The 18,383-nt window shown below is 41.7% G+C and overlaps 1 protein-coding gene across 7 annotated transcripts in view; it reads right to left on the bottom strand.

The window, feature by feature from the left end:
• The window catches only part of kirrel3b (kirre like nephrin family adhesion molecule 3b), a 587,440-nt gene that overhangs the window by 6,975 nt on the left and 562,082 nt on the right, over positions 1 to 18,383 (bottom strand). The gene's annotated exons all lie outside the window — the stretch shown is intronic.

The following is an 18,383-nucleotide window of genomic DNA, read 5'->3' as shown; positions in this document are numbered from 1 at the left end:
TTTTGGATGCAGGACAAAGGAGGAAATGGCAAACAGATTATAAGTTACGAGGCAAACGTTAACAATTTACCGTATTTTTCGGACTATAAGTTAGGTTTTTTCATAGTTTGGCCAGGGGTGCGACTTATACTCAGGAGCGACTTATGTGTTAATTTATTAACACGTTCCCGTAAAATATCAAATCATATTATTTAGTTAATTTATTAACACGTTCCCGTAAAATCAAATCATATTATTTAGCTCGGGCTTCACGGTGGCAGAAGGGTTAGTGCGTCTGCCTCACAATACGAAGCTCCTGCAGTCCTGGGTTCAAATCCAGGCTCGGGATCTTTCTGTGTGGAGTTTGCATGTTCTCCCCGTGAATGCGTGGGTTCCCTCCGGGTTCTCTGGCTTCCTCCCACTTACAAAGACATGCACCTGGGGATAGGTTGATTGGCAACACTAAATTGGCCCTAGTGTGTGAATGTGAGTGTGAATGTTGTCTGTCTATCTGTGTTGGCCCTGCGATGAGGTGGCGACTTGTCCAGGGTGTACCCTGCCTTCCGCCCGATTGTAGCTGAGATAGGCGCCAGCGCCCCCCGCGACCCCGAAAGGGAATAAGCGGTAGAAAATGGATGGATGGATGGATGGATTATTTAGCTCATTCACGTAAGAGACTAGACGTATAAGATTTCATGGGATTTAGCAATTAGGAGTGACATATTGTTTGGTAAACGTATAGCATGTTCTATATGTTATAGTTATTTGAATGACTCTTACCATAATATGTTACGTAAATATACCAGGCACCTTCTCAGTTGGTTATTTATGCGTCATATAACATACACTTATTCAGCCTGTTGTTCACTATTCTTTATTTATTTTAAATTGCCTTTCAAATGTCTATTCTTTGTGTTGGATTTTATCAAATAACTTTCCCCCCAAAAATGCGACTTATACTCCAGTGTGACTTGTATATGTTGTTTTCCTTCTTTATTATGCATTTTCGGCAGGTGCGATTTATACTCCGGAGCGACTTGTACTCTGAAAAATACGGTATGCATCCATAAATGTCACTCAATTCCGTCCCTACCATCCTGCATAATCCATATGCTAATCAAATAGTCGGCATACGTCTGTTACAGCAGGGTCTTTAGGTTATCCCAGGGTCAAATTTAAGACTTTTTTAAGAAGTGAAGTGAATTATATTTATATAGCGCTTTTCTCTAGTGACTCAAAGCGCTTTACATAGTCAAACCCAATATCTAAGATACATTTAAACCAGTGTGGGTGGCACTGGGAGCAGGTGTGTTAAGTGTCTTGCCCAAAGACACAACGGCAGTGACTAGGATGGCAGAAGCGGGGATCGAACCTGCAACCCTCAAGTTGCTGACACGGCCGCTCTGCCAACCGAGTTATACATCCCCAAGACCGTCTTGAAAATAATTTAAGACCATTTCACGTCCATACGGACAAAAAAAATACAACACAAAACTAAAATCAGAGGTCCAGAATGAATTTTAAGTATACAAATGAATTCACTAACTAAATACACAAGGAGCTTCTCCAGTGTACACTGGATCTGAGCCGTGGATGTTGTTGTGGCTTGTGCAGCCCTTTGAGACACTCGGGATTTAGGGCTGTATAAGTAAACATTGATTAATTGATTGAAACTAATAGAAAAAAAAATAGCAAACATCATAACAGCCAATTTTCAGATTTGCCATAGGAGTGTTTTTCTTGCCAAAGGTGCAGTGCGTTTCAAATCAAGTGTTTTCATAGAACATCAGCAACGGTAGAGGAAAGCACAACACTATATTGTCTGTGAAATGGGCAGTTAAAGCTAAATGATTAACTTTGGTAATGTTTTATTCGTCTGTCAGAATTGAGCATACCGATAAAAAAAAAACATCTACAGTACTACCTACTCAGTGACCTAGTGGTTAGAGTGTCCGTCCTGAGATCGGTAGGTCGAGTCGTACCAAAGACTATAAAAATGGGACCCATTACCTCCCTGCTTGGCACTCAGCATCAAGGGGTTGGAATTGGGGGTTAAATCACCATAAATGATTCTCGGGCGCGGCACCGCTGCTGCCCACTGCTCCCCTCACCTCCCAGGGGGTGATCAAGGGTGATGGGTCAAATGCAGGGAATAATTTCGCCACATCTAGTATGTGTGTGACAATCATTGGTACTTTAACTTTTTAACTTTACTATATGTGCACTATGTTGTGAAAAACAGAGTGCAGACAGAGGGATTGTCTAAAAAGAAGGAAGGCAATAGTGGCTTCTAAGCTTCAAACAGAATTTGAATGTGAATAATGTGGATAAGATTCAAATGGGTTCTCCTCATTTTGTATCCGGTGTGTATGGATACAATTTTACTCATTTTTTGGTGACTTTTTTTTTTAAAAACATATTGCTATTACACAAGTATTAGTTTTTATTTAGGCATGACACGATGATATTCACAAATCTCCCTTGCTTTCCTCACCCCACAATACGATGAGTGCAAAAACTGAACAGATTTTAATGTCGGTTGCTGTATAATCAATCCGTCAAAGACCAAGGAGCTGGTCATTGACTTTGGGAGGTCGAGTCCACGGTCACAACCTATTGTGATCGAGGGAGTTGAGGTACAGACCGTGGACTCATTCAAGTACCTCGGGGTTTGGGTGGACAATAAGCTGGACTGGACTGTTAACACGGACCACCAGTACAAGAAAGGACAGAGCAGGCTGTACTTCCTCAGGAGACTGCACTCCTTCAACATTTGTAGAAAACTCCTGTGGATGTACTACCAGTCTGTGGTTGCCAGTGTTCTGTTCTACATGGTAGTGTGCTGGGGGGGCAGTACATCTAAGAAGGACAGCTCCAGACTTGAGAAACTGATCAGGCAGGCCGGTTCTACAATCGGAATGAAACTGGACTCACTGGTGACGGTGGCAGAGAAGAGGACTGTTGACAAACTAGTGAGCATCCTGGATGATGCCAGTCACCCTCTGCATAGCGTTATCAGTAGCCAGAGGAGCCTGTTCAGTGCTAGACTGCTTCATCCCAAGTGCAGGACTAATAGACTCAAAAACTCCTTTGTCCCACACACCATTAGACTGTACAACTCCTCTCTGGGACAGGGGACGGGGGTATTAGGATGACAGGGGATGCATAACATTAACAGTGCAATACGTTTTCATAACATGGTCACTACTGCCTACTTTGTCTTGTTATATTCTTATTTTACTGTTATATTGTCATTCCCATTGTTTTTATTCTTTTTTTGTAATATTTCTCTATTTTGTTTCCTTTTAAACCCCCATTATTTACTATTTACTTTTTTTTTAAATTGATCTCAACTCTGTACACTGCTGCTGGAATTTTAATTTTCCTGAAGGAACTCTCCTGAAGGAATCAATAAAGTACTATCCATCTATCTATCTATATATCCATCTATAAACTTGACCTGAAAGTATTGGAACAAATAATATAAGATTAATAGTTTTACTGCTGAGTACACTCCCACCACAGAGAAATTAGTGTGTGCTTACTGTATGTAATAGTATGATTTCACTAGTAAACATCTCCGTTTGATTGATTGACTGATTGAGACTTTTATTAGTACATTGCACAGTATAGTAAATATTTCGTACAATTGACCACTAAATGGTAACACCCGAATAAGTTTTTCAACTCTTTTAAGTCGGGGTCCACGATAATCAATTAATTGTATAAATATATACCATCTGCATAGTACAGTCATCACACAAGTTAATCACCGGAGTAAATACATTAAATGATTTACATTATTTACAATCGGGGGGGTGGGTTGTGGAGGGGGTTGGGTTTGGTTGACTTTGATAACACTTTAGAATGGGGAACATATTCACCATTAATTACTTGCTTATTAACATGCAAATTGCTAACATATTGGCTATTAATTAGTCTTTATTAAGTACGTATTAATGCCTTATTCTGTGTGGCCTTATTATACAACCAGTAAGTCTCAATATCCTCAGAATTATTGTTTATTAGTAACACTAACCCTAACCCTTATATGTTCCCCAATTTTCCAAATAACTCTAAGTCTTTCTTACTTTAATAAGCAAGTAATTAATGGTGAATATGATCCCCATACTAAAGTGTTACCAACATCTCATAGTGATCTCCTTTGGCAATTGGCACAACTTAATCCACATGTTTATCATTGTGGGTTAAGTTATGTTTATCATTGTAAAATTGTGCAAGTGTTTGTGAAATTTCAGCATGTTTTGACACGGACTTATCCTGGATTTTTTTACTTGTACATTATCGTTCCATTGACCTTCATACGTTTACATACACCGGCTTTAATCGTGCATGAAATTGATCGTTCAGGAGACAGAAATCGTTGAACTTTTATTTACCCATTTTATGCAAGTAATTTGGCTTTGCTGTGGGCTTTCATTAAGTTTTCTCATCTTCTGTGCTAACTAAGCTGTCAACACGGTGTGTGCACAGCAATCGCCGGTGGTGTTCGATAAATTCTGACCGGACTGCACTGTTAGTTCCGCTGTGTAGTTATGTTATTGCATCCTCAAAAATCGAAACATTTCAAAGTGAAACTGAAGTTTATGCATGTTTTAAATATAAGTAAGAGCTTTCAAAATTAAATTAAAATGATTGGATTCAAGATTTTTTTTAGACTTTTAAAGACCCCATGGATACCTTGTATCAGCTATCCCAAAGATTGTGGGGGCATTTCTGTTAAACCCTTGACAAAGTTTGAAAATGTCAAGCCTTTCTCATTTTCGGGTCTGGAGATTTATACACGCGAACCAGCAGGTGCAATTGTGCTGCATTAAATGAAACACTAACTACCAATACTAAGATAAGCAAACTAAAAATAAAATTAAAACAAGATGAATTAGAAAGGAATGTGAACACAGTAAGACAATGTATCTGGTTTGTGCATATAAATATATGAAGTGGATAGTGAGCAGTAGGTGAAAGTGATTTGACATTGCCACACTTGCCGACCTTGACACCTCCGAATTCGGGTGGTAGCGGGAGTGTACACTATAGTGTCCCGGAAGAGTTAGTGCTGCAAGGGGTTCTGGGTATTTGCTCCGTTGTGTTTATGTTGTGTTACGGTGCGGATGTTCTCCCGAAATGTGTTTGTCATTCTTCTTTTGGTGTGGGTTCACAGTGTGGCGCATATTTGTAACAGTGTTAAAGTTGTTTATACGGCCACTCCCAGTGTGACCTGTATGGCTGTTGACCAAGTATGCATGCATTCACTTATGTGTGTGTGTAAAAGCTGCATATATTATGTGACTGGGCAAGCACGTTGATTTTTATGGAGGAAAAGTGGGCTGAAAAGAGAGAGATGAGGCATGCGGGCCTGTTCAGGGGTTAAAATGTGTGCCTGTTGGCAAGTCTGTTGGTCATTCACCGGGTGATGTCATTTTAATATATATTTATTTTTTGAATATGTAGGTAGGTTTTTACTGTCATTGCACAAGTAAAATTAAACTTTGTTTTCAGCACAAACCCGTTCAAAATTAGACAAACAAACAGTGTACAGGGTTAAAGAACAGGAACGCGGATCTTTCGCCATAAAGCGCCCCGTAAAAGATAGGCAAAAGGTAAACGCTGGGGGAGGATGAGTTAAAAAAAATATAATCTAGACTGGGCTCCTAAGGGGGCCCAGTCTGGAGTGGGAAAAAACTACACAGCAAAGCACATATACATATTACACATGCATCTCGAGACTTGAACAGAGGGGAGGGAGTGGGGGCCACGATGGAGGGGTGCAGCTTTTCAGGCGCTGCCCAGCCGTCCATCACTCCTAAGGGATTCATGTCAAGGGCGTTGGATGGGGGGCGGGGTATGTGTGTGTGGCATATATTTTTTGTGAATGCATGTGTGTGTGTAGGCCTGCCGCGTGTCTCTATTCCGCGGCCTTGATGCTGTACAGTCGCTAGTCCAAAGTCAACTGGGTGTGAATTCTCCCTGCCCACCGGGTGTAAGTTTTCCTTGCCCTTCTGTGGGTTCTTCTGAGGATGTCGTAGTGGTTTGTACAGTCCTTTGAGACATTTGTGATTTTGGGCTATATGAATAAACATTGATTGATTGATTGATTGAACAAATTAATTGATCGATTGAGACTTAGTAGAGTGCACAGTACAGTACAAATTCCATACAATTGACCACTAAATAGTAACACCCGAATAAGTTTTTTAACTTGTTTAAGTCGGGGTCCACGTTAATCAATTCACGGTAATAACAAGTGTGTGTCCGTGAGAGACAAGAAGGGAGTGTGTTGTGTCTTTGCCGCACTGTCCTTCAAGAGAGTTTCGAAACCAGGGAAACAATCCAAGTTAGAATGTTTTGTATGGGAGTGAAGAAAAAAAAGTGCTTTTCACTCCAAATTGTCTATGACTGATCCTCAAAATTCATCCTGTTGGGGAGACAGTCCAAGGTTATACAAATTACAAGTGTCCACTTGAATATTTTCGCAATCGACCGCAAGGGTACCAGAAATCAACTGGTCGACGGGTTGACGACCAATTGTCCAGCAGATATTAAACATGATTTCGCCGATGATGTCCTGAAAATGATGGACTGTCTTATATCCGGCGAGTACGGCGATACTTCTCTAGGGTAGCAGTCACAGCATAACTAACGAAGCAATCGAAGTAAAAGTTAAAGAAGAAAATCTTCCATGCAGTCATATTGTTCGTACCATGCGTGTTTAACTGTTGACTCCTCCAAGCTCGACAGAAGCCGGGGTCAAACTCTTAGTAATTACCATTCAAGCCGGAGAATAAATGAGGCTGCACGGCAAGCTGTGACAAACCTCAGTGCTAGGATTTAGTCAGCCTCGTTCTAACCTTAAAATCATGTTTCTCGCTAATTAAGCCGGGCTTGATGATTCATCATCTGCTATCCGGTGTGTCAGCGCACAGCTCTCACATACGTACACGCACAAGCCTTAATTGGACCTAAACACATCGGGGTGTCTGTCGTTTTCATGCGTGCTCAGTGCTGAATTTGGCTTTTGTGCCTACAGCGGTGGCACTCGTTGGCGCTCGGGCTGAAGGCGAAACACTGTCGCCGAGGGGCCAGTTAGGGCTTGTGTGTGTGTGTGTGTGTGTTGTCCTCATGGGAGCGGAAGTGAATGTCAAGCCTAGTGTGAGACAAATCTCAAAAGAAAAGCGCTTATAATGGGGGAGAAAATTAGAGCGAGATAACGCAGGAGGATTGTTGTTATGCTTGTCACTATCAGACGGCGTCCGGCCTTTAGCTCGCGTTCAGGCCCCCTTTGGCTCTGGCGCCTGGCTCCATTAACTAGTGTGGACAAAAAAAAAGAAGCCCTGGAGTAAGCGGATCAGCAGGTAAACACAACAAAAACACACTTCGGAATCAGTGGCTTCGCGGGTTTGGACAAAAACTTGTGAAACACCTGAGGGGTTTCGACTAAATGTCCTCCTCTGGGGACAATTAAAGGTTGTTCTTCCCTTCTCAGGGACGGACGGGAGACACAATATTTGGCAAATTGCCGAAAGGGAATTTGTCTTGAAGAATGAACGCCCACTAAATAGATCTGCCCAATTTTATTTACGTCAAGCATTGAGATAGAAAGCACCAAAGATAGAACAAATAAACATTCATTTTCTACGTGGAATGCTGGAGCCTATCCCAGGCTTTTAGTAAGACACTGTCAATGAGTTAGAAGACGGGTAGGGATCCTCTGGCTCTTTTGATGACTGCATCTGGTTCCAGATAAATCTTAGCTGACATTGCCTAACACGATAAGTAATTAATCATTCCGCTGTTAATCACAGGGTTAAAAATAACATCCATCCATCCATCCATCTTCTTCCGCTTATCCGAGGTCGGGTCGCAGGGGCAACAACCTAAGCAGGGAAACCCAGACTTCCCTTTCCCCAGCCACTTCGTCCAGCTCTTTCCGGGGGATCCCGAGGAATTCCCAGGCCAGCCGGGAGACATAGTCTTCCCAATGTGTCCTGGGTCTTCCCCGTGGCCTCCTACCGGTTGGATGTGCCCTAAACACCTCCCTAGGGAGGCGTTCGGGTGGCATCCTGACCAGATGCCCGAACCACCTCTGGCTCCTCTCGATGTGGAGGAGCAGCGGCTTTACTTTGAGTTCCTCCCGGATGGCAGAGCTTCTCACCCTATCTCTAAGGGAGAGCCCCGACACACGGCGGAGGAAACTCATTTCGGCCGCTTGTACCCGTGATCTTATCCTTTCGGTCATGACCCAAAGCTCATGACCATAGGTGAGGATGGGAACGTAGATCGACCGGTAAATTGAAAGCTTTGCCTTCCGGCTCAGCTCCTTCTTCACCACAACGGATCGATACAACGTCCGCATTACTGAAGACGCCGCACCGATCCGCCTGTCGATCTCACGATCCACTCTTCCCTCACTCGTGAACAAGACTCCTAGGTACTTGAACTCCTCCACTTGGGGCAGGGTCTCCTCCCCAACCCGGAGATGGCATTACACCCTTTTCCGGGCGAGAACCATGGACTCGGACTTGGAGGTGCTGATTCTCATTCCGGTCGCTTCACACTTGGCTGCAAACCGATCCAGTAAGAGCAGAAGATCCCGGTCAGATGAAGCCATCATGACCACATCATCTGCAAAAAGCAGAGACCTAATCCTGCGGTCACCAAACCGGAACCCCTCAACGCCTTGACTGCGCCTAGAAATTCTGTCCATAAAAGTTATGAACAGAATCGGTGAAAAAGGACAGCCTTGGCGGAGTCCAACTCTCACTGGAAATGTGTTCGACTTACTGCCGGCAATGCGGACCAAGCTCTGGCACTGATCGTACAGGAAGCGGACCGCCACAATAAGACAGTCCGATACCCCATACTCTCTGAGCACTCCCCACAGGACTTCCCGAGGGACACGGTCGAATGCCTTCTCCAAGTCCACAAAGCACATGTAGACTGGTTGGGCAAACTCCCATGCACCCTCAAGAACCCTGCGGAGAGTATAGTGCTGGTCCACAGTTCCACGACCAGGACGAAAACCACACTGTTCCTCCTGAATCCAAGGTTCGACTATCCGGCATAGCCTCCTCTCCAGTACACCTGAATAAACCTTACCGGGAAGGCTGAGGAGTGTGATCCCACTCCTCGTTAAAAATAACGTTCAAAATATAAAACATTCTCATGCATTTGAATCCATCCATCCCTTTGTACCGCACCTGTTCAAGAAGTCGCATACATGGTCAAAAGTATTTTATTTATTATGGGTTGGCTTCAAAGTAACAATGTTATTGAAAAGAATAAGAGATGCACGCATTTAGTTGTTGTAATCTGGGAAAGTCCAAATGAAAGTAGAGGCGTAAGATTCTCTTGTCAGAGCGTGGGCCGACACTGTACAAGGGTACAGCTCGACGGATTTTTCCTCATTGAGCTACATTGAATCCAGTCTCTGTTTGAGTCCTTGCTTCTTGTCTGTTTAATAGATGTCATCAGTGTTTGAACCTGACAGTTGTATTCAGTGTTAAAAATATTATATGGCTCTCATGGAAATACATTTTTAAATATTTGGCTTCCATGCCTTTCTCAGCCACAAAGGTTCCCGACCCCTGAGTTAGAAGGATGTGTTAAAGTAGTTTGAGCTTATCGGTCTTTTTTGTTAAAGGGGTCATTATCATTTTGTTTTCTACATTTAAACACCCATCTTGTGGTCTACATAACATGTAATGGTGGATATTTGGTTATCATTTTGCATTGATTATATTTTAAAGACAGTCTTCAAGGCTGTTTCCCATTGGGTTGAATTTTTTCTTACCCTGATGTGTCTCAAAGGGCTTGTGCAGCCCTTTGAGACACTCGTGATTTAGGACTATAGAAATAAACTTTGACCCAAAAAAAGGGACAAGCGGTAGAAAATGGATGATTGGATGGATGATTTGATTGATTGATTGATCCAACTGAATATGTTGTATTATTTTGGTTTGGTACAGTGTCCTTTAGTGTCTAGAAAGGCTCCTTTTAAGTAAAATGTACTATTATTATTATTATTATTATTAGAACTATACGCTACTTTTTAGAAATGGCAACGACGGAGGATGCATGTGCAGGTACGAGCCAGTCTTCTTCACCAGCATAGTGGGCTTTAAGAACAGACTAAAAGGAGAAGTTTTGCGTAAAGAGATTATTCTAGATTGTACCTAATGTCATGACAGTTTTTATTGACTATTGAGTATTTTATTAATTATGGGATAAGCAGCAGAAAATGGATGGATGATACTTTTTCGTCACTTATTGTTGTTTCTTTGGTACACTAATGTGTATAAATTAGGCCATTGGTTCTTTGTTTTATTTTCACAAAAATGTATACAGTATATCTATTTTTATATTGCTATTTTTATCTTTGGTATGAAAATTATTATGTAACAAAATGTATTAGTATTTTTTGGTTCTTTGTTGTTGCTATTTTTGTATTATGACAATTTATTATTGGATCATGTTGTACTGCATTTTAATCTTTTGTTCTGTGGTTGTGTGATGTTTTTTGCCTGGACCCCAGGAAGAATAGTCTCCACTGCGGTGTAGACTAATGGGGATCCTTAATAAACTAAAAACTAAAAAAACAACAAGAGTATAGCGCACTTTGGGTAGATTTATACCTTTTATAAGGATAATCAGAGGATGTCATGGGTGAGAAAAACAACGCAGGTTTTGCAAATTCCAGTTTGGCGGAAATTTAAAGGAAGGCAAGATTGTTTTATAAATATCTCCACCATGTCTCAATGGTTGGATTTCAAATGTTCAGGACTTATGCACTTCCCACATACACAACAGCCGGAACCATAAGGTAAGAACAGTTGGTTTTGCATAACAGGGCTGTTTTAATATGCAGTGTAACGGCAATATTATTTTGCTGCTCTGGTAAGTCCCCTATTAAATGTTCCTTATAATGCAAAATGTACTTTTTAAAGATGTAATCGTAACAAGTGTCCCAAGAGCCACTAAACATGACAAGCTTCACTTTGCATTTTAAAATAAGACTCAGTCAGCAACAAACGTGGAGGCTTAATCACGTTTTTTCTTGAGCAAATATGTTAACCTAGCATTACTTTGTTGTTAAATGTTTGTTCAGTTTCAGTTTATTAGTGTAATAATTTACATGTAGCTAACATGCTGGTGTTGCCAAATGTGATTTAAGTGTATAAATAGTTCTTCTTTGAGCCAGACACTCTTCTCAAAGACAAAAACATGCTGATTAGCCTTTCAGCTACTGACACAAACTAGGTTTTCTTCTCTTTAATAATCTCAAATCACAGGTTTTAGTAGTTTCTTGTATTTGTTTGTATTTATTCCTGTCCAGCGCTCTTATTTTCCTTCCTGCCACTAGTCCACTGGTCCATCCATTTTGTAACGCTTGTCCCTTTTGGGGTCGTGGGGGTGCTGGAGCCTATCCCAGCTGCATCAGATCCATCAATAAGTCATATACCAGCCTTGTCCTCTAGACCAGGGATATCAAATTCATTTTAGATCGGGGGCCACATTGAGAAAAATACTCCCAAGTGGGCCACACTGGTAAAATCCCGACACGATAACTTAAAAATAAAGATAACTTCAGATCGTTTTCTTAATTTAAAAATAGAACAAGCACATTCTGAAATTGTACAAATCCCAATGTTGTTTTTTTAGCACACTTACATGTTGCGGTCAAAAATATTGTATCTTTATTTATATTTTCTGAATTAATGTGATAATGTTCATCAGTCAACTCATTGGTGTTAATTTTCAATCCATCAAGTTAAAAAAATATATCAAAATTAAATTACAGGATGTTATTTATTAGGGCTGCGAATCTTTGGGTGTCCCACGATTCGATTCAATATCAATTCTTGGGGTCAGGATTCGATAATATATCGATTTTTTTCGATTCGATTTTCGATTCAAAAAAGGTATTTTTCCAATTCAAAACGATTCTCTATTCATTCAATACATAGGATTTCAGCAGGATCTACCCCAGTCTGCTGACATGCTAGCAGAGTAGTAGATTAAAAAAAAAAAGTTTTTATAATTTTAAACGGCAATGTTTTATCAACTGATTGTAATAATGTAAATTTGTTTTAACTATTAAACGAACCAAAAATATGACTTATTTTATCTTTGTAAAAATATCGGACACAGTGTGTTGTCAAGCTTATGAGATGCGATGCATATAAATGTGTAATGATAATGTCAATGAGGGATTTTTAATCACTGCTATGCTGAAATTATAACTAATATTGATACTGTTGTTGATAATATTCATTTTTGTTTCACTACTTTTGGTTTGCTCTGTGTCGTGTTTGTGTCTCCTCTCATGTGCTCTGTTTATTGCAATTCTGAGTGTTGCTGGGTCAGGTTTGGTTTTGGAAATGGATTGCATTGTTATGGTATTGCTGTGTAGTTGTTTGTTGGATTGATAAAAAAAATCAAATTAAAAAAAAAATCGATTTTTTTAAAAATGAGAATCGATTCTGAATCGCACAATGTATTCGATTCTATTCGTATCCGAATCGTTTTTTTTTTCCCACACCCCTATTATTTATGTAGTTTGATAGTTTTTTATTCGACTGATGTAGTAACATCATGTGGTTTATTTTGTACATATTTAGCATCATCTACAACTATACAAATAAACAAATAGTTGCTATTGCGACATCCAGTGGACACATTTACAACAGCTGTTTCTTTCATCCAAAAATTTCAGGTAATTTTTATACTTGGCAAACTCATGCACGGGCCTGAGAAAACCTGATGTGGCCCTCGGGCCGTACATTGACGCCCCTGCTCTAGATGAAGGGCAGACTCATTTGCTTGCCTGTTTTCGCTTTGTGCGCATCTTTGTTTTTGTTTTACATGTGTGTCCCTAATGAAAGGGCTTCTTCTTCTGCACTCGCCTGCCATCTCTGCATCCCGAGCGGTCTACACAAACACCAGAATGTCACATTACTAAAAGCACCTCTGAATTCCAACATCAAAACTATATTTTGACCAACACTTCCTGACTTCCTGGTGACAAACAGAACACTATGGGACATTTATAAGACAGAGGTGTCAAACGTACGGCCCGCGTAAATGAGACAACATTTTTGAATGAAAGAAACTGCTATCCTAAATGTGTCCACTAGATGTCACAATAGCAATTATTATTATCTTTGTAGATTATGCCACATATGTAAAAAATAATAATAAAAATAAACCACATGATGTTAGTGCAACAGTCGAGGAAAATGAGCAAACAACATAAATAAATAACAATCCTGTAATTTGATTTTGTTATTATTTTTTTTTATCTTGATAGGGCAGCATGCTGGGGGTTAGTGCATGTGCCTTGCAATACGAAGGTCCAGAGTAGTCCTGGGTACAATCTCGGGGTGGGGATCTTTCTGTGTGGAGTTTGCATGTTCTCCCCGTGATTGCGTGGAATCCCTCAGGATACTCCGGCTTCCTCCCACTTCCAAAGACATGCACCTGGGGATAGGATGATTGGTAACACTAAATTGGCCCTAGTGTGTGAATGTTGTCTGTCTATCTGTGTTGGCTCTGCGATGAGGTGGCGACTTGTCCAGGGTGGACATCGCCTTCCGCCCGAATGCAGTTAAGATAGGCTCCAGCACCCCCCGCGATCCCAAAAAACGGACGAGCGGTATAAAATGGATGAATGGATGGTGTTGACTGATGAACATTATCACATAATTTATTCAGAAAGTATAAATAACAACAAATAAAGATAGAATACTATTAACCGCAACATGTACCGCATTTTTCGGACTATAAGTCACAGTTTTTTCCATAGTTTGGCCGGGGGTGCGACTTATACTCAGGAGCGACTTATGTGTGAAATATTTAACACATTACCGTAAAATAGCAAATAATATTATTTAGCTCATTCACGTAAGAGACTAGACGTATAAGATTTCATGGAATTTAGCGATAAGAAGTGACAGATTGTTTGGTAAACTTATAGCATGTTCTATATGTTATAATTATTTGAATGACTCTTACCATAATATGTTACGTTAACATACCAAGCACCTTCTCAGTTGGTTATTTATGCGTCATATAACGTACACTCATTCAGCCTGTTGTTCACTATTCTTTATTTATCTTAAATTGCCTTTCAAATGTCTATTCTGGGTGTTGGGTTTTATCAAATAATTTACCCCAAAAAATGTGATTTATATTCAAGTGTTTTTAATTTTCTTTATCATGTATTTTTTTCAGGTGCGACTTATACTCCGGAGCAACTTATACTACACAAAATGCGGTAAGTGTAAAAATACAACATTATTTTTAATAAATTTTCAGAATGTGTTCTTTTTATGAAATTGTCTTTATTCTTAAGTTATCATGCCATGATTTTACCACTCCGGCCCACTTGGGAGTAGATTTTTCTCCATCTGGCCCCCGATCTAAATTGAGTTTGATCCAAGATAAGCAAATATGTATAGTAAGAAAAAAAATATATTATTATTCCAAAATATTGTGTATACATCAGTTTTTGTGGTGTTACAGTTAAAGTACCAATGATTGTCACACAAACACACTACATTTGGCGAAATTATTCTCTGCATTTGACCCATCACCCTTGATCACCCCCTGGGAGGTGAGGGGAGCAGTGGGCAGTAGAGGTGCCGCCCCTGGGAATCATTTTTGGTGATTTAATCCCCAATTCCAACCCGTAATGCTGAGTGCTTTGGTATGACTCGGCCGGGGTTTGAACTCACGACCTACCGTTCTCAGGGCGGACACTCTAACCACTAGGCCACTGAGTAGGTGAGTGTATTGTTGCTTTCTCTGCAAAAAAAATAATAATTAAATAGTTGTGAAGTGAATTATATTTATATAGCGCTTTTTCTCTAGTGACTCAAAGCGCTTTACATAGTGAAACCCAATATCTAATTTTTACATTTAAACCAGTGTGGGTGGCACTGGGAGCAGGTGGGTAAAGTGTCCTGCCCAAGGACACAACGGCAGTGACTAGGATGGCAGAAGCGGGGATCGAACCTGCAACCATCTGGTTGCTGGCACGGCCGCTCTACCAACCGAGCTATAGCGCCCCAGTTCTTGTTTTGACGGCAGTGGATAGAAAAAAACCAAAACTTGCAAGAACAGCTTTAAAGCTTTAAAATGCGCCACGCAGCTTTGTAATTGACTGAGGAAGTGGTCGAGAGATAAACCGCAGCACAAGACGAGAGAACCTGCACAGTCGGCCAAATCATTTGTGGATCACTCACGCAGGCACCAAAGCAGGTGCCTCCTTCAGTATGAGCACACACGTCTTGTCTGCTCATTGGCATGTAAATTAAAGAATCAGCACACTTTTGCTGCGTTGAGCAAATCCACGTTGATTTGACCACTTTTTTTTTTTTTAAGAATTCCTCTATGTGTGGGACATATTGCTATCAAAGGATCTGCGCACATAACTCCGTGGATGATCAAACTGCACAGAACTTGAGAGTACCACTTCCCAGCGTCTGCATTTAGCATTCTGGTCTCTTGTCACCTGCCAACAGGAGACTTGGGTGGTGACTCATGCTTTGTTCACTGTCATGGTTACGTTTCCAATTTGAGATTGATGATTAGATTGCAGGGATTTGATTGACTTGGATGCCGGATGCATGTGAAGCGTGCGGGTTATTGTTTGGATGGTGGAGTTGGGTAAATACCAGAGAGTAAATACAACCGTGAAAGTCTTCAACTATTATTGTCTGTTCGGGACGATGCTATGAAGTCTACTTAAGTTAAAATCCCAATGATAGACACACACACACACTAGGTGTGGTGAAATCATCCTCTGCATTCGACCCATCACCCTTGATCACCCCCTGGGAGGTGAGGGGAGCAGTGAGCAGCAGTGGTCATTCGGTGATTTAAACCCCGATTCTAACCTTTGATGCTGAGTGCCAAGCAGGTAGGTAATGGGTCCCATTTATTATATAGTCTTTGGTATGACTCGGCCCCGGGTTTGAACTCACGACCTTTTAGTCTCAGGACAGACACCTTAACCACAGGAATTTTAGAAATACTAGTGGTTAGAGTGTCCGCTCTGTAACCAACGGGAGACTTGGGTGGTGACTCATGCTTTGTTCACTGTCATGGTTACGTTTCCAATTTGAGATTGATGATTAGATTGCAGGGATTTGATTGACTTGGATGCCGGATGCATGTGAAGCGTGCGGGTTATTGTTTAGATGGTGGAGTCGGGTGAATACCAGAGAGTAAATACAACCGTGAACGTCTTCAACTATTATTGTCTGTTCGGGACGATGCTATGAAGTCTACGTAAGTTGAAATCCCAATGATAGACACACACACACTAGGTGTGGTGAAATCATCCTCTGCATTCGACCCATCACCCTTGATCACCCCCTGGGAGGTGAGGGGAGCAGTGAGCAGCAGTGGTCATTCGATGATTTAAACCCCAATTCTAACCTTTGATGCTGAGTGCCAAGCAGGTAGGTAATGGGTCCCATTTATTATATAGTCTTTGGTATGACTCGGCCCCGGGTTTGAACTCACAACCTTTTAGTCTCAGGACAGACACCTTAACCACAGGAATTTTAGAAATACTAGTGGTTACAGTGTCCGGTAGGTTGTGAGTTCAAAACCCCGGCCGAGTCATACCAAAAACTATAACCAATTGGACCCATTACCTCCCTGCTTGGCACTCGGCATCAAGGGTTGGAATTGGGGGTTAAATCACCAAAAATGATTGCCGGGCGTGGCCAACGCTGCTGCTCATTGCTCCCTAAAAAACTGCCAGGGGGTGAACAAGGGGTTGGGTCAACTGCAGAGGACCAATTTCACCACACCTAGTGATGTGTGACAATCATTGGTACTTTATCTTAACTTTAATATTTTGGCTAGATTCCTTAATGTTTTGAAAAAAACAAAGACAGAGTGATTACAAACTGTATTTCCCAAGCATACTATCAGCATTATTGGTTATAACGGCGTAATTTTCTTTTTGGTAACGACTAATCAAATAATACGATCAGTGCCAGAGCTTGGTCCGCATTGCCGGCAGTAAGTCGAACACATTTCCAGTGAGGGTTGGACTCCGCCAAGGCTGTTCTTTGTCACCGATTCTATTCATAACTTTTATGGACAGAATTTCTAGGCGCAGTCAAGGCGTTGAGGGGTTCCGGTTTGGTAGCCGCAGGATTAGGTCTCTGCTTTTTGCAGATGATGTGGTCCTGATGGCTTCATCTGACCGAGATCTTCAGCTCTCGCTGGATCGGTTCGCAGCCGAGTGTGAAGCGACCGGAATGAGAATCAGCACCTCCAAGTCCGAGTCCATGGTTCTCGCCCGGAAAAGGGTGGAATACCATCTCCGGGTTGGGGAGGAGACCCTGCCCCAAGTGGAGGAGTTCAAGTACCTAGGAGTCTTGTTCACGAGTGAGGGAAGAGTGGATCGTGAGATCGACAGGCGGATCGGTGCGGCGTCTTCAGTAATGCGGACGTTGTACCGATCCGTTGTGGTGAAGAAGGAGCTGAGCCGGAAGGCAAAGCTCTCAATTTACCGGTCAATCTACGTTCCCATCTTCACCTATGGTCATGAGCTTTGGGTCATGACCGAAAGGATAAGATCACGGGTACAAGCGGCCAAAATGAGTTTCCTCCGCTGTGTGGCGGGGCTCTCCCTTAGAGATAGGGTGAGAAGCTCTGCCATCCGGGAGGAACTCAAAGTAAAGCCGCTGCTCCTCCACATCGAGAGGAGCCAGATGAGGTGGTTCAGGCATCTGGTCAGGATGCCACCCGAACGCCTCCCTAGGGAGGTGTTTAGGGCACGTCCAACCGGTAGGAGGCCACGGGGAAGACCCAGGACACGTTGGGAAGACTATGTCTCCCGGCTGGCCTGGGAACGCCTCGGGATCCCCCGGGAAGAGCTAGACGAAGTGGCTGGGGAGAGGGAAGTCTGGGTTTCCCTGCTTAGGCTGTTGCCCCCGCGACCCGACCTCGGATAAGGGGAAGATGATGGATGGATGGATAATCAAATAAATTACTGTTCCCATCGTTGCAAAGCCTTTGTCGTTAGTGAGAATGTGATGGTGCTCGTTATTATAGTTAATATTTCCGTGTCTGTCCAGAGTGATTGACCACTTTGCAAAAATGAAAACGAGACGTTACAGTTTACTTCTCAGAAAATGATTCCCTGAACAGACACACAACAGTTGTTCATTTATTCTACTACTGTGGCTTTATTGTTTTGTGTATATTTTATAGTTTTGTGTATCTGAAATAGGATTAGCCACATTGCCATACATGGAAATTAAATAATATAAAAGAACCCAGAGATGTAGGGGTGCTTTATTTTTTGTTTTACTTTTGTAGATGTTAAATTTGCGGATGATTACTGCAATATATATTTCAAA

The sequence above is a fragment of the Nerophis ophidion genome, linkage group LG18, assembly GCF_033978795.1.
Source record: "Nerophis ophidion isolate RoL-2023_Sa linkage group LG18, RoL_Noph_v1.0, whole genome shotgun sequence".
NCBI classification, from domain to species: domain Eukaryota; kingdom Metazoa; phylum Chordata; class Actinopteri; order Syngnathiformes; family Syngnathidae; genus Nerophis; species Nerophis ophidion.
The sequence above is the reverse complement of the archived record's forward strand: the minus strand, read 5'-3'. Positions and strand labels throughout refer to the sequence as shown.